Source organism: Calonectris borealis, chromosome 6 (genome assembly GCF_964195595.1).
Source record: "Calonectris borealis chromosome 6, bCalBor7.hap1.2, whole genome shotgun sequence".
Taxonomy (NCBI): domain Eukaryota; kingdom Metazoa; phylum Chordata; class Aves; order Procellariiformes; family Procellariidae; genus Calonectris; species Calonectris borealis.
In genome coordinates, this window is record NC_134317.1 from 43,964,907 (window position 1) to 43,979,138 (window position 14,232).

Below are 14,232 nucleotides of genomic sequence, written 5' to 3' on the forward strand. Positions count from 1 at the left end.
GGGCTGCAGATGTGAGCGATCGTCACCTCCAGCAGCCGCTCCCTGTGGGGGAGCCCCCTGCCATGTGCTCCAGCACCCCGACGCGCTGTTTTCCTCCGCTCCCAACCCATTTGGGAAGCAGATGCTCCCCATTTCCTTTTGTGTCCATCCAGGATGGCTACAACTGCTCATTCCTGGCTCAAAGGAAACCATCCACATTAAACCTGGGATACAATTCCGTGCCGCTGTTCCAGTGCCACCGTCCCTGGGAGCACCGGCTCCTAACTCCTGGCATGTGTGTCCCCACACACGCAGGGACCCCAGCCCCGAACACATCTGGCCAGACCCAGCTCCACCTCTCCAGACCATGCATGGAGCTGCGACCACTCAAGGTGAGCGGGCGCAAGTTCCAAGGAATGCTCCCAGCTTGGTGCTGCCACCCCTCTGCCATGGTGCAAGCCAGGCAGAGGTGAGGGAGCAGAGCGTGGGCGGTTATCACCGTGTGAACCTGGTTATTGCTGGGTTATTGTGACATGACCTTGACAAGGGATCGCTGTCACGCTATGCGGTTGTCAATGTGCAGCCACGGGCGATGTGGGTGGCTGAGCTGAGGCACAGCTCCCCGGGGAACCAAGGTCACCACGGTCCAGAGAGGACAGCCCCGGGTGGGGGGGACTGGAAGGGATGCTCTCCCCGCAGCCGCATGTTGGTGGTATAGAAGTGACGCCATCGAAGCACGATGCATTTTGGGGGGGGCCGCCGAGCGGGCAGGGGATGGTGGTGCACGAGTGCCTGGGGCACCTTCCCCAAAACAGGGAGGGGGAAGCGACCCAAAATACACCCTCACCCATCGTGCGGGCACCTATCTGCCTCCCCCCCCCAGCACCCAAGGGATGGGTGGCTCCTTCAGGTGCTGGGGGGTGGTTTGGGGTGCACGTGGTAAAGGAGGGTGTTGGGGGAGGGGGGGTGCGCAGCACCAGCGCCCCCTAAGACAGGGCACCCTGCGTACCCTGGGGGCACCCCACATGCCCAGCATCCCGGGCACCCGGAGGGCACTCGGGGAACACCGACATCCCCGTCACCCCAGGTACCCCGGGGCACCCCACATCCCCGGTACTCCGGGCACCCCAGCACCGGGGGCACCCCGTATCACCGCAGCCCGGGCCGTACCTGGGGGGGCGGCGGGCATGGGGGCGGCGGGCCGTACCCGCGCAGTGGGTTTCCCGGGGCTCCCCGCGGCCCCGCTGCCGCCGGAGCCGGAGCCGGAGCCGGAGCAAGCCTAGGAGGAGGAGGAGGAGGCTATCGGGGGCCCTCGGGAATTGTAGTCGTGCCCCACGTGCAGGTCGGCGGGGGGACTACAAGCCCCACAGTGCAGCGGGCAAGAGGAAGGGGAGGACGAGGCAGAGGAAGAGGAGGAGGAGCAGGAGCAGGGGCAGGAGCAGCAGCAGCAGCAGCAGCAGCAGCCCGGCCACTCCCGGGGGCAGAGCCACGCCAGCAGCGTGTGTCCGAGGTGGGGGAAAATTCCCTTCCCCCCCGTCCCCCCGAAAGTCTCGCCTCCGCATCTTACCCGCGCAGCCCCCGGCGGGGGAGAGGGCATGACACCCTTCTCCGGCTCCTCTCCGCCGGGCTCAGCTCCCAGCCCATCTACCGTCGCCTCTGCGCTGCAGGGCCCCTCGCCCTGCATCCCGCCAGGCTGGCTCGGCAGCATCCCCGGGGAGGCGCTGCCCACCGCCTTGGCTCCCCCCCGGTGATTTAACGCCCCGTTGCCCATAGCTGCTTGGATTTATTTCTGCCCCCCATTTTTTACGGGCGGGGGCGGAATTTGTTACAGTCTGGGCTGTGCCACGTCTCAGACGGTCCTGGACGTGCCGCTGCCCTTTGGGCTCAGAGCAAAATTGCCGAATCCCCTCCTTTCCCCGGCACAGCCTGGCAGCAGTCCCCCGAGATGTGCTTATGGGGTGAGACCCGGCCATCAGGACAACGCGGGCTGAACCACGGCCCTGCACCGGTCCCGGAGGCAAAAGCATCCGTAGAGGGAAACTAAGCAGAGGTGGAGACCCGCGAGGATCGGGCCCCGGAGCTGGTGCCCCCATCTCCCGTGTGATGACACATCCTCTGAGAGCATCTTCTCTCTATCCTTTCCTCCCCCTCTCCCAGCACTTACCCTGCCAGAAGCAAATGCAACCTGACAGGGCTCGGCTACTCCGCTGAAATATTTATATGTTCCCGCCTGGAAGTGCAGCAGCAGGATCCCAGATGTCCGGGGATCGTCACACCCCCCTGCCCAGGACTGTGAGGGGTCCAGGCAGCCGCACCTCAGCCTGGGGTCTTCGCACCCCTTCCATTGAGCCCCCCAACACCCGTGCGAAGATCACCACCAAACCACCATGGTGGGGGCTGGACCAGCATTTGTTTCACTTGGGTTTTTCTCCTCCTTTTCTCAGCCAAACGAATAGAGCCAGGGTGTGTTATTTAGGTAGGGGACATCCCAGGTCCTTTCTTTAATGACGGCACGTTTGCTTCCTGAAGCAGTTTACTCCCTGACACCAGCTTTGGTGCTGCAGAAGGAGCCGGCTTGTGTCCTCCCCCAGGTCCTGGGGAAGATGGCAAGGCCACAGCAGGCATGTCCGCAGGCTCCCCGTGCCCATCATGTACCTCGCCCAGGCAGGGGCACAGCTCTTGGTGGGACCTGTCTCTCCATCCCCTGATTGCCAGGACGGTGGCAGGGTTGGGTCCCTTCCTTATGTGCAGCAGGACCACCCCGGGGTGTAGGTCAGGGGCGATGCTGTGCACCCAGGCAATGCCAGCACCCTGGGGGCACTGGTGGGCCTTAATGACCCTGAGCTGTGTCACCCTGAGCAGTGTCACCTGGGACCCCCACCCACCCACCTACCCCAGTGTGCGTCCCTTGGCAAAGTCATGCTGCTGCTACCAGCCCGAGTCACTGGCCAGACTCCCTCCAGCCTGGGGTAGCACCCAGGGGTGCAAGAGCTGGGCTGGCTGCATTTGTGCAGAGGGCAGGGTGCTGGCAGCACAGGGCACCCCAGCCTCCCATTGGATGACTCATGGGGGGCAACCCCCCAGGCCCGGAGGCTGGCATCCCCTGGTGCCTGGCTGCTGGGGCTCGGGGCTGGGGCTGGGACTTGGCTTCAGCACAAAGGATGGGGCTGGGGCAGGGACAGGGGCTGGGGCAGGGGCTTGAGCAGGGCAGGGCAGGAGCAGGGGCAGGGGCAGGGGCTGGAGCAAGGCAGGGCAGGGGCAGGGGCTGGAGCAGGGCAGGGCAGGAGCAGGGGCAGGGGCAGGGGCTGGGCAGGGGCAGAGCAGGTTTAGGGGCAGGAGCAGGGGCAGGGGGAGGGCCAGTGCCAAGGTCTGGTGCTGGCGCTGGGGAAGGGACAAGGGCTTGAGCAGGGGCAGGGGCACAGGCTGGGGCAAGGCAGGGACTGGGGCTGTGAAGTGGGCAACGGCAGGGAAAGGGGAAGGTCAGGGGCTGGTGCAGGGGTTTGGGTAGGGGCAGGGTGAGGGGCAGGGCAGGAACACGAGCTAGGGGAGGAGCACGGGCAGGGGTAGGAGCAGGGCAGGGGTTGGGGCAGAGGCAGGAGCTGGGACTGGGACTGGGCTGAGGCAGGGGCAGGAGCTAGGCCTAGGGCAGGGGTATGGGCTGGGGCTGGAGCTGGGGCAGGAGCTGGGACGGGGCAGGGGCAGGGAAGGGGCAGGGGCAGGAGCTGGGACTGGGCAGAGGCAGGGGCAGGGACTTGGTTAGGAGCTGGGGCAGAGGCTGGGGCAAGAACTGGGGCTTGGGCAGGAGCTGGCGCTGGGCTGGGGCAGGAGTTGCGACCTGGTAGGAACTGGGGCAGGGGCTGGGGCAGGGCCAGGGTTGGGGCAGGCAGGCAAGGGCTGGGGTAGGGTAAGGTAAGGGGTTGGGGCAGGGGCAGGGGCAGGACCAGGGGCTGGAGCTGGGGTAGCGGCCGGGGCCAGGCAGGGGTAGGGGAAGGCACTGGGGCAGAGCCGCGGGGGCCGGGCAGGGCTGCGGGGGGGCGGGCAGGGCTGCGGGGGCCGGGCAGAGCCGGGGGGGCCGGGCAGGGCTGCGGGGGCCGGGCAGAGCCGGGGGGGCCGGGCAGGGCTGCGGGGCCGGGCAGAGCCGCGGGGGCCGGGCAGGGCTGCGGGGCCGGGCAGGGCGCACCCGCTCGGCTCCGGCTGCCGCCTCCCTCAGAGCGAGCCCCGCCGCGCCCTCCCGGCCCCCAACTCCGCAGCTCCTCTCCTCCTGCCCAGCCCTGCCTGCACCTGCCCGATCCCTCCCCGCTCTGCACAGCCCGTCGCTCCGTTCGTCCGTCTGTTCGGGGGCAGGTAGGGGTTTGCCTTCCCTGGGGCGTTGTTTGTTGGGCGGGGGCGGGCTCGGGGGCCCCGGAACGAAGCCGCCGGTGCCGGAGGGGCTGCCCCGCACCGGACGGCCGCAGGCTGCCCTCGCTCTGCTCCGGCCGGGTCCATCGTTGGGGCGGGGCAGGCGGGTCCCTCACGCGGGGACCCGGGTGGGGGGTGGTGGCGTGGAGGGGGACACAGCCGCTGCGACGAGGAGGCGGCTCCCGGTGCGGCATCACTCCGGGAACCAGCCCGGGAGCAGGAGGCGAGCTCCCTCCAAACCCAGGGTGACTCCGCAGAGCGGTGGGTTTCCCGTGTCCCCATCCCGAGGGGCTCCCCCCCATGCCCTTCCACCTCCCTGGGTGTGCGTCTCTGCGAGGCTGCTGAGAGTTTTCCTGACTCCCAGCCCAGGATGCTGCTTGGCTCGGCAAGGGCTGGCCTCTGCCGAAACAAGTCCCAGAGCACTGTCCCCGTGGCCCTGGCCCACAAGTGGGGGTCCCCAAGGGAGGCGGCTTGCCAAGCCCCCCACCCGCCGCTGCAGGGAGAAGCGCACATGGGGACGGGTGATGGTAGGGATGCTGCGCTGGCTTTCAGGTGGTGGCTTCCAGGTGCGAGCATCCTGCAGGGTCCTGCTGCTCTTGGGCTGGTGGTCATTTCTGAGCCCCGGCTGGGGGCCAGTCACCGAGTACCCACCGAGCAGCTCATCACTGCACCCAGCCGGGGCAGATGCAGCCCCAGCATCAGTGCCGGGGGGAGGAAGGGGGCCCAGGCCTTGTTTCTGGAGCACACGCCTCCAAGCTTCCCTCGCAGGTGGGCAAATTATCTCTTGGGAGCCCATTTCCCCAGCTAAGACCTTTCTGTCTGTCCTCCAAAATTAGGCTAGTTCATCAGCACATGCCCCGAGGAAGCACTGGGTGCCCTGCAGTGGGGTTGCTCCACCCTCCCCACTGGAGCCATCACCCCCCCCATCACATGGAGCTGGGTCGAGAGGGGTAGGTTTATTTGGCTATCGCGCCCAGGGCAGTGGGCAGAATTTATTGCCCAGCTCCTCCCGGCAAGTCCCCCCAGGGTCTGGGTGAGGCCTTGCTGACCCGTCCTGGGAGCGGGAGACCCATGCCGCCCTCCCTGCAGCAGCCCAGCCCTGCGCACGTTCCTCTGGCAGCCGCTGCGCTGCAGAGCATCCCCACCCTGGTGCAGATGCTGCATGGCCCCCCAGGAATGGTGCAGAGCCCTGCGCCGCAGGGCATCTTCCCCCAGCTTGCAGCATGGCGAGCTCTGGTCAGGTGGGGCAGCTTGGGGCCGTGATGTCCCAGGGGCTCCCACAGTGCTGGGGCGTGGGTGAAGCCGGGTGCTGCGGCCATGCAGCGCAATGCAGGCGATCCAGGCTTTCCCAGCCTGCACCCGTGGATGGTGCATGCTCTCTCTACATCCTTGCAAGAGGAGAGAGTGTCTGCGCATCCCAAGGGATGCTGTAGCAAGGGACTGGCTGGTCATGGTGGGAGATGCACTGGACATTGCTGTGTGCCAGGGTCTGAGGGGGGGCTGGGGGTGCACAGTGGTCCCCGAGGGTGCAGGGGATGGATAGCAGCACCTAGTGCAGACCAGCTCTGGCTGTAAGCAAGCAGCCTGGGGATGGAGAGCTCTGTGGGAGGTAAAGGCGGCACCCAAAATCTCTGTGACCTATTCCATGCTTTCTAGGAGCATTTCCCTAGCGGCCTCTGGGAGGATCCGAGAGAGAAACCCCTGTCTGAGCTGGCTTTAAATGATGGCCAAGGAGGTGTAGCTCTGCTATGAAGTTCAGGGCAGGCCCATGCAGGTGCCAAAACCGCTGCCAGACGCTGCTGGGGTGGGTCGAGTGATGCTCAGCCCCTGTGCTGCCTGAGCCCTGGGTCCATGGGGCTGCGGCAGGAGGCTCCAGCCCAGGTTAGTGGGTACAGATATAACCCCCGTCTCCTTTCCCTTGTCTTTTCAATGGCCCCAGGATAGTGTGGGCTTGTTTCAGGGCTGGAGCTGGCTCCCACCCACCTGGTTGGCATGCCTGCACGGCGAGGCTGGGGTGCTGCAGCCACCCCTGCATGCGTGGTGTCCCTCCCATGGGGCAGAGCCTGGGGAGGGGGAACAAATATCCCCAGCCCCCCCCCCCAGCTGCCGCAGGGCTGCCTGTGGTGCCCTGCTCCAGCCCTGGGGGAAGGGGGAACAGTTCAGGCAGCTGCCAGCAGCTCTAATGGCTCTTGGCCTCGGTGCTCTGCTGGAAGCTCTGCTTCTTCACCCTGCTAATTGGGGAGGTGAATTAACAGCGCTAAGATGCGGCCGGCATCCTATGTGGCACCCACCAGCTGTCCTTCCCTGCATGGAGGCTGAGGGGATGCCGGAGATGCGTGCCAGGCTGGGGGATAGCGTTCGTGTTCCCAGGATGGACCCTTGGCTCCCAGCCCTGGGGCAGTGATACTTGGGGCAGGGATGGGGACATCCTTCATCTTCCTGTCCTGTGGCACAGCAATGCAGAAATAGGTCCACTTGGCAGCCAAGCTGGGTGCTAGCATCTCTCTGACTGCCTGCGGGGAAAACACAAAGAAGAAAAACTCTTTTTAACACAGAAAGTCCCTCCTTTGAGTGTCCCCAAGGGCTGTTTTCTTTTGAGGAGGGAATATGGGATTTTCCAGCAGGCAGGTTCCCCCCCATTTTGGGGAAAGCCTATCGAGACTCGGCACACTGATTGATGGGGAGTCCTTTACAGGAGCTACGGACAGTTGGTGACTTCCTAAATGAAGCAGGCACTCAGGAGTGCAAAAACCAAATGCTTTCCTCCAAAAATGGCAAAACAGAGCGCTTTGAATTTTCCACCTTATTTTCTCAGTTGCTTCTCTCCTTTGCTGAACCTCTGGCCTGTTTGGGCAGGCTTTGCGACGAGACAGGCAGAAAAGAAATGCCATTCCCCAGCTGGGGGGAATGTGTTTCCAGCCCCCTTTGGTCCAGCAGCAACCCATCACCAGGGTCTTGCGGCATGTGTCCCCCCCCGGCCTTGCCAGGGGAGAATTGGCATCGTGTCCACCAGCCTGGTGGGTGCACATGGTGGGGAAACCCAGGGTCAACTGGAGGAGGAGAAAGAGGGTCCACATGCGAGGGCAAACAGCCGGCATCTCCCAGGAAGGGGTTAATCCTGGAGCTCCAGATCTGGTATCCTATTGCTGGCTGCTTTGGGTAAAAGCTTTTTTGGCTCTGTTTCAAGGGCAGCGGCTGGAGGATGACTCATGCATCCCTGCCACCGAGGAGTAAACCCTCTTGTCCAGACTTTCCCAGGGCAAGGTGACGGTTTCCTGAAAACCCTCTTGTCCAGACTTTCCCAGGGCAAGATGATGGTTTCCTGAAAATCCAAGTGCCCTGGAGGGCCCAGGTCTGCTGGCCTGGGGTTTGGGAAAAGCTGCTTCCTAGCAATGCTAGGACTCCCTTGTCCTTAGGGAATTGGGGGGGCAGCGGCATCTCTGGCATGGGTACTGGGTGATGCTGAAGCGCCTGTACAGGTGTCCCCTGGATGGGGACCTGCTGTGGCAGGCGCGGGGTGAGCAAACAGCACCAGCACAGCCTGCCCGCGCTTGGCTGGGGGTGGGAAGGGAGCAGGGTCTTTTCTTAAAAGCCAGTAAATGATAATAACTTAAGCAACGCGTTTGGAAATGTAAGTGACGTGCTGCTGCAAGTGGAGGTAGCAAATGCTCTACTGATTCCCGACGTTAGTGGCTGAGCTGCTGCTCGTGAAGGGCTTTTTCACCCGTGACGTGCAGCTTTGCTATGAGCATGGTTTGGAGCTCCCCCTAACATGTTCGTAGCGAACATTGCATGAACACAGGACTCATGGAAACACTGAACCACAGCTGGCATGGGGCTGGGGGTGCTGCTGGGGGTCTCTGCCTTGAAACCTTGAAACCTTGAAATCTTCCCCCTTGTGCAAACACACCATGACGTGGGCTCTGCCCCCCGGGTCCCCCCATGACATGGTTGCACGTGTCTGGTTGCAACATCTTTGCTCCATCACCTTTGTGAGGATTTTGCGCAGTTTGCTGCTGGGCAGCCAAAGTGCCTTGCATTGCATCAGGGCGCATTGTTTGGAGGGTGCTTTTGCCCCGGCGCAGCCTGACTCTCATCCCTTTTGTCCGCAGGGCAAGAGCCGCCCGGCCGGCTGCACCGTCACCTTCCCAACGCCACCAGATGTGCCTCCGAGTCGCACTGCTCAGGGGACCGGCCCCAGGGGTAAGGAGGCAGGAATGGCCCCGCTGCAGGTCCGGGGCTGCCCAGGGGACTCCAGGCATGACGGTGGCATGTCCCTCCCTGGTACAGGTCACATCGGCTGGTGGCAAGGCCAGGCCAGACTGGCTCCGTGTCGAGGGGTGGTGTCTGGCCGTTCTATGCCCTCTTACCCAGGTGATGTTAGGAAGCTGGATAACCTATGATGAGGTTCCCACTGCCTGTTGTGCTCCTGAAATGATAAAAATGAGGACTTTCAGTGATGGCAGTGAATGAGGGCATCCAGGTTTTAGTGCCTCCTCCCTTTTGTGTGTTTTGGGAAAGCCCACACGAGAGGCCCTCCTGGTGTGCAGGCAAAAAACGGAGGGCTCAGAAAAAGTTTTGAGGTTTCAGGGTGAAATTATTTCATGCCATCTCTGGAGTGACCCTGCTTGGGGCAGAAGCTGGACTAGAGACCTCCAGAGATGCTCACAGCCTGACTCACTCTGTGCCTCTGGCCTTCCTTCAAATATGGGAACGATTTCACTATTTAAAGGCTTTTATAACATGAAGACAATGTTTTGGGGAGCTGTAGAGAGGACACCCCAGGGTATCTGTGAAACGAAGCCCTTCCCTGTGACAGTGCAGCTCCATGGGACAGGCGAGCCTCTCCGCTGTGGTTGCCCTTGGCCACGCCATGAAATGCACCTCGGGAATCTTGGGAAGCTGCAAAGCCCAAAGCCAGCAGGCAAAATCCATACATTTCTGACATCTCATAGCTTTGGGGGAGGTTCTCCTGATCTGGCTATGTTGGATGCTTTGTGTCAGGGGAGGAAGATGCCTCGGGGACACCCAGGGAGGGCTCCCTGAGCTTGTGCAGGGCGAGGGATTTTGCAGGACGCATGAGGCTGTGATGGGGAGGATGGTGACTGCATGGCGAGGTGCAGAGAAGCAGCCCTGTAGCATCATCAGGGTTTTAGGGTCTGCTAAAAAATCCACCTAGGGGGACCTTTTCAGACACCTCGTTGGTCTGGACATCTCTGTGATTCGGTTTCCCCACCTGGAATATGTGTTACGCCTCCAGGGGATTTTGGACACCAGCACATGGCAGGGGATGGACAAGTGAGGGACCTGAAATTGCCTGTTTTTACTGCACAGCTTGGGTGGCTGTGGTCCCCAAGGACACACACCGATAGCTCACCCTTTTTCTCCCAGGACATTTCCTTGCATGTGGGCTCTGCGCCGGGGATCTGGATCCCCAGGCGAGTGGCAGAAGCGATGCTGTGCCATGCTGATGTATGGCACCTCAACCAGGGCTTCACCGGGCTCTGCCAGCCATCCATGCTCCTCCATTAGAGGACCAGGGTGCAAACCATGCCCAGATGCCACGCATCCCAGCCTGTACAGTCTCCGTCCTTGCCTTGGGTTGCAGCCTCCTCCTTTATGAGAGCTAACGTGCCTGTCTTCGACAGCTCTCCCTGCCGCGGCTGGAAAACACCCCAGAGTTTTGCGAGTAGAGCTGACAATATCTGGTGAGACGTTTCTCCCTTGCAAGCACGCAGGAGTAGTTTTGTCAGCCTTAAGGGAAGAGGGGCAATGATAAAGAAAGGATGGAAGGGAAAAAAAACAACCCAGAAGAACAGAGGATGGCACCAAATTTGCTGACCTCCTCGGTCTCGGTTGCCTCTGGAGCGGAAGGAAAATGAATTGGAGGGGTTGGCTGCTTGCAAATGGCCCCGGCAGCAGGACCTTGGTCTGACCTCTGCTCTGGGGTCTTTTGGGCAGAAACACCCTTCTGAAAGGCACAGGGTGGGCTTGGTCATGGGGGATGTCCCGGGGAGCTGCTGGTGGCATCTGCTGCTGGGGCTTGGCTCCGGCTCATGTGCTTTGACATCAGTACGTTGCATCATTCCTAATCATTTTAGTGATGTCTAGGTTTTGGAGAGAGCATGTTTGGCTCTCCACATCCCATCCTGAGGACCTAAACTAGCCCACTCCAACGGACCTAATCCCCATCCTTCCCCAAAGGTGAGGAAGGACCAGGGATTCCACTGCTGGTGGTCTGTCTGATCCCGGTGGCTGCTCCTAAGGCTTCCTAAGCCCACCAAAGACTTCTCGTGTGCAGCAAAGCCTCAGCCCTTCATGGCCGGGGAGCTCTCTGGAAGTTTTAAAAACTCACCAGATGTGGTTTTCCGCAAGGAGACACCAGCTGCCATGTCTCCCTGGGTAGGGCACTTGTAGCTTAGCTTGGTGTGACCTAAATGAAATGTCTGCTTGTCCCAAAACCAGGTCTCCACCGGGTACCCAAGCCCCGGGCGCTGCCTCCTCCGCCCTCGGGGATGCTGGGGTCCCTCCAGGCATGCCGGATGCTGCTGGCATTTGCCGGAAGAGGGAGGAAAAGGCAAAACACCGAGCTTTCCCCCCTCGCCAACCGATTTGTCCTCTAGGAGATTAGTCCCCTTCCCTGGCTTACGAGGGGATTTGCGGCCGCTCCATCTGCTCGAGCCCAGCAGGTCAACGGGTGCCAGGGAGCAGCGGCCGGAGCCCAACTGCTGTCCCTGCTCCTGGGCATCCCAGGCAAAGCCACCCTTGGGTTTGCACCCCGGGTTGGGTATTTCTGGCTTTATCTGTCGGAAAGGAGCAAAAACCCCTGGAGCTACGTGGGTGAAAATCCTGCTTGTGATGTGGTCTAGACCCGAGGGCGTTTGTCGGTGGAGCTGATGAAAACTGTGCAGAGCAATGGCAAGTTTTTTAAGCTGTTGTTGGCTGGTAGAAAGCTTTGAGGATGCTCGAGGACCTCCCCTTCCACTCAGGATGATCCCAAGGAGATGATTGCCCTGTAAAACCTCCTTGGCCTTTGGGAAAGCAGCTGGGTGGGTGGGGAGGAAAGCATCTCGGTGGGGGCTTTCCCAGGTGAACCCACAATGTGCCTGCCGGAGCTTTGTGGGTAAATGGGAGGAGGTTTGCTGGCTCACAAGGGTGTTTAGAGCCAGGTTTTCTGGAGGGGAAAACCCGGAGGTGATACGGGCAATATGGGGCTCTCCTCTTTCCTGCTCTGTCACTCCCATCTCCTGACCAGGCGCCGTTTGAAGGTGGTGGGTAGCAAAGTGGCTGGAGGTAAGTTAGGGAAGAGCTGATGACAAGTGGGCTTACAGACACTGGATTTATAGGGACTGACTGAACTAGGTTTGTGGAAGCAACAGGGGGGGCTGCCGGGTGATGCTAACGGCCAGGGCTTTGCCGAGTGCTGTCCAGCTCCCAGGCTGTGGGGACCACGGGACATGGGAGCCATGCCCAGATTTCAGCCAAGAGCAGGTCTGGCATGCTGCTGGACCCAGGAATGTGCTCTCTCCATGCCACTGCCTTTTTGGCAGACATGGGGCCGCATGGGACCCCGCCAGGCCCCCCCCCAGGGATGTTCCCGGTGGGGCAGCTCTCAGAAAGCACTGGTTTCTCTTCTAACGTGGCAGAAAATCACATAGAGGGGAGCTCCGGGCAGCAGAGACGAGATGCTGAGGTGCCAGCACCATCCCCATCCCGCCCATCCACAGCTGCAGAGCCTGGGGGGGGACCGGTTTTGGCCCCCCGTCTCCGTTCTCCTTCCCTTGCTGTTTCGCCAGGAATACTGATGGAGGCTGCCAGGTGTCAGCTCGGAAATCTTTTAACTTTACCTTGTCTCCCCAAATGGACAATGTCTCCGCTCATTAGGTACCCGCCCAGGGGGCAGATGTCAGCTCCGCTCATGGCTTTTCTCAGCTCATCTCTGCCGAGACTCTTGACGGCTTCAGAGCGCTCAGGTCCCATCACGTCATGCCGGCTCCTGCCTGCGGGACTGCCCGCTCTGCCTGGCTGGCGGCCGTGCCGTCCCGGCGGCGGCTCGCCAACGGCCCCCCTACCTTGGGCTCACCGCCTCCCCCTCTTGAGGAGTGAGGTATTGACGGATGTTTTGTTAAAAGGCTGGAAAATAACGGGCACCGGTGGCACACGCATGGCGTGTGTGCGTGTGTGCGCAGAGCTGGAATTGGTTTTCCTTGTCCGGGCAGCGCCTGGGAGGAGAAGCCATCGCTGAAGCCTGCCCTTTGAGGCTGATGTGTCCCGACAGCTTGTTCACTGGGACATTAAAATCATTGCCTCTGTCTGCGTAAAACACCCAGTAAGGCGGATGATGAGAACACAGGTCAGGGGAGGATCGTTCTCTCCCCTACGCGATGAACAGCAGCACCGAAAACCCCAAGCAGCAGAACAAAGTGGATCCCAGCAGCGCAGGGACTGGATGTGAGCGGGGTCCCCTCCGACACGAAGAGGGCCAGCAGCCTGGGGGGGAAATGAAGACAGAGCCATCTTGCTGAGGTTCCCGTCTATAAAGTGTACTGTAGCTCAGGGATTTGGTGATACGGTGGGAGAACATCCCCATCCCATCCTATCCCATCCCATCCCATCCAGTGCATCTCTCAACAGCCGCACAGAATGTTTTCCCAGAGCTTGAGTTTTCCCTGGGGGATTGCAGCAAAGCAAGAGGACATCTGCAAGCTCTTCATGCTCTCTGCAAACCTTGGACCCCACACAGGTGCCCCATGGTCCCAAACACAGGGCCAAGCAAGATGCCCTATGGGCACAAACAGCCAAGTACGTGCAGGTGAGGGGAAGCTGAAGTCCAGCTTGGCTGGCTGAGTTTGCAGGAGAGGCAGGCTGGGTTTTGGAGCAGGCTTTTTTTTTTGGGGGGGGGGGGAGCGGTATGTAGTAGGGGATACAGGAGGACCTGCTGGTATTTGGAATGGCGGGATAGGGCAGCGTGCCAGGGTCCTGAGGGGGCTGCTTTTGCATCTCCAGCCCAGAGTAGGTGCAGAGATGGGGAGTCTCTGGGCAGGCCTGATGAAAATTTGGTTTTGCCTGAGGAAGCTTTGCTTTGAGGGACCCTTAAAAATGATTCCCGGTGTGATCTGCTGAGTTGGACTGGGCAGCAGGGCAACGTGAGCTGTGGTGCTCCAGACACCCACCAAGGCAGTGCCAGGGGCAGCCGCCATGCCTAGGTGCCGCTTTGGATGCCTGCAGATGTCCTCAATAACAGTACTTACCAGCTTGCTCAGCCTGAGTGAAAGCAGAGGAGTTGTCACAGCCTCTCGGGACCGGGCACAGACTTGCTCACACATGGAAGTACCCGTCAGCTCACCGCCGAGGCTGGGCAGGAACCCGGAGCTGCACACAGTTCGTTCACCTTTGCATCCTATTCATGCCACGTGGTCAAACCCTCTTCAGAGAACGTTGGCCACATATCCGGGATTCCCCCTTACCCACTCAAGAAGAAATGTTGTGAAAATTTGAGCCCGCTGGAACAAAGTGGCCGAGTCCTCCAGCATGCACGGGTGGCGTCAAGCTGAGGGTGCTGCCGAGCTCCTGGGGAGTGCTGTCCTGCGTGGGGTCCGCGCTGCTCAGGGTGCTTGGTGCCTCTCTGGGATGAGTTAAGGATGTTGAAATGTCATAGTCTACAAAGACTGACTTTTGGGGGGATTGGCCACGTCAGTGCATTGGAATTCATTACATCCTCAGGTGCTTTTATCTGGGAGCAGTAGGTGTGATTTTGCTGGGATGTGGACACCTCTGCTGCTCTGCTTTTCACAAATGACTCCTTCAGCATCCTGGGTGACCCCTCGTGAACATTGCTGACTAAATTTGCTAATG

General features: G+C 61.1%; 1 protein-coding gene across 3 annotated transcripts in view; it reads left to right on the top strand.

The window, feature by feature from the left end:
* Positions 1 to 1,381: 1,381 nt before the first annotated feature.
* The window catches only part of PCBP3 (poly(rC) binding protein 3), a 58,094-nt gene continuing 45,243 nt past the window's right edge, over positions 1,382 to 14,232 (top strand). The window contains exons 1-2 of one of the 3 annotated variants that reach the window (XM_075153996.1): positions 1,382 to 1,489; positions 8,490 to 8,580. The gene's annotated coding sequence lies outside the window, so the exon portion shown is untranslated. The remainder of the gene's footprint in view (positions 1,490 to 8,489; positions 8,581 to 14,232) is intronic. The other 2 variants (XM_075153997.1, XM_075153995.1) reach the window with 2 other exon arrangements.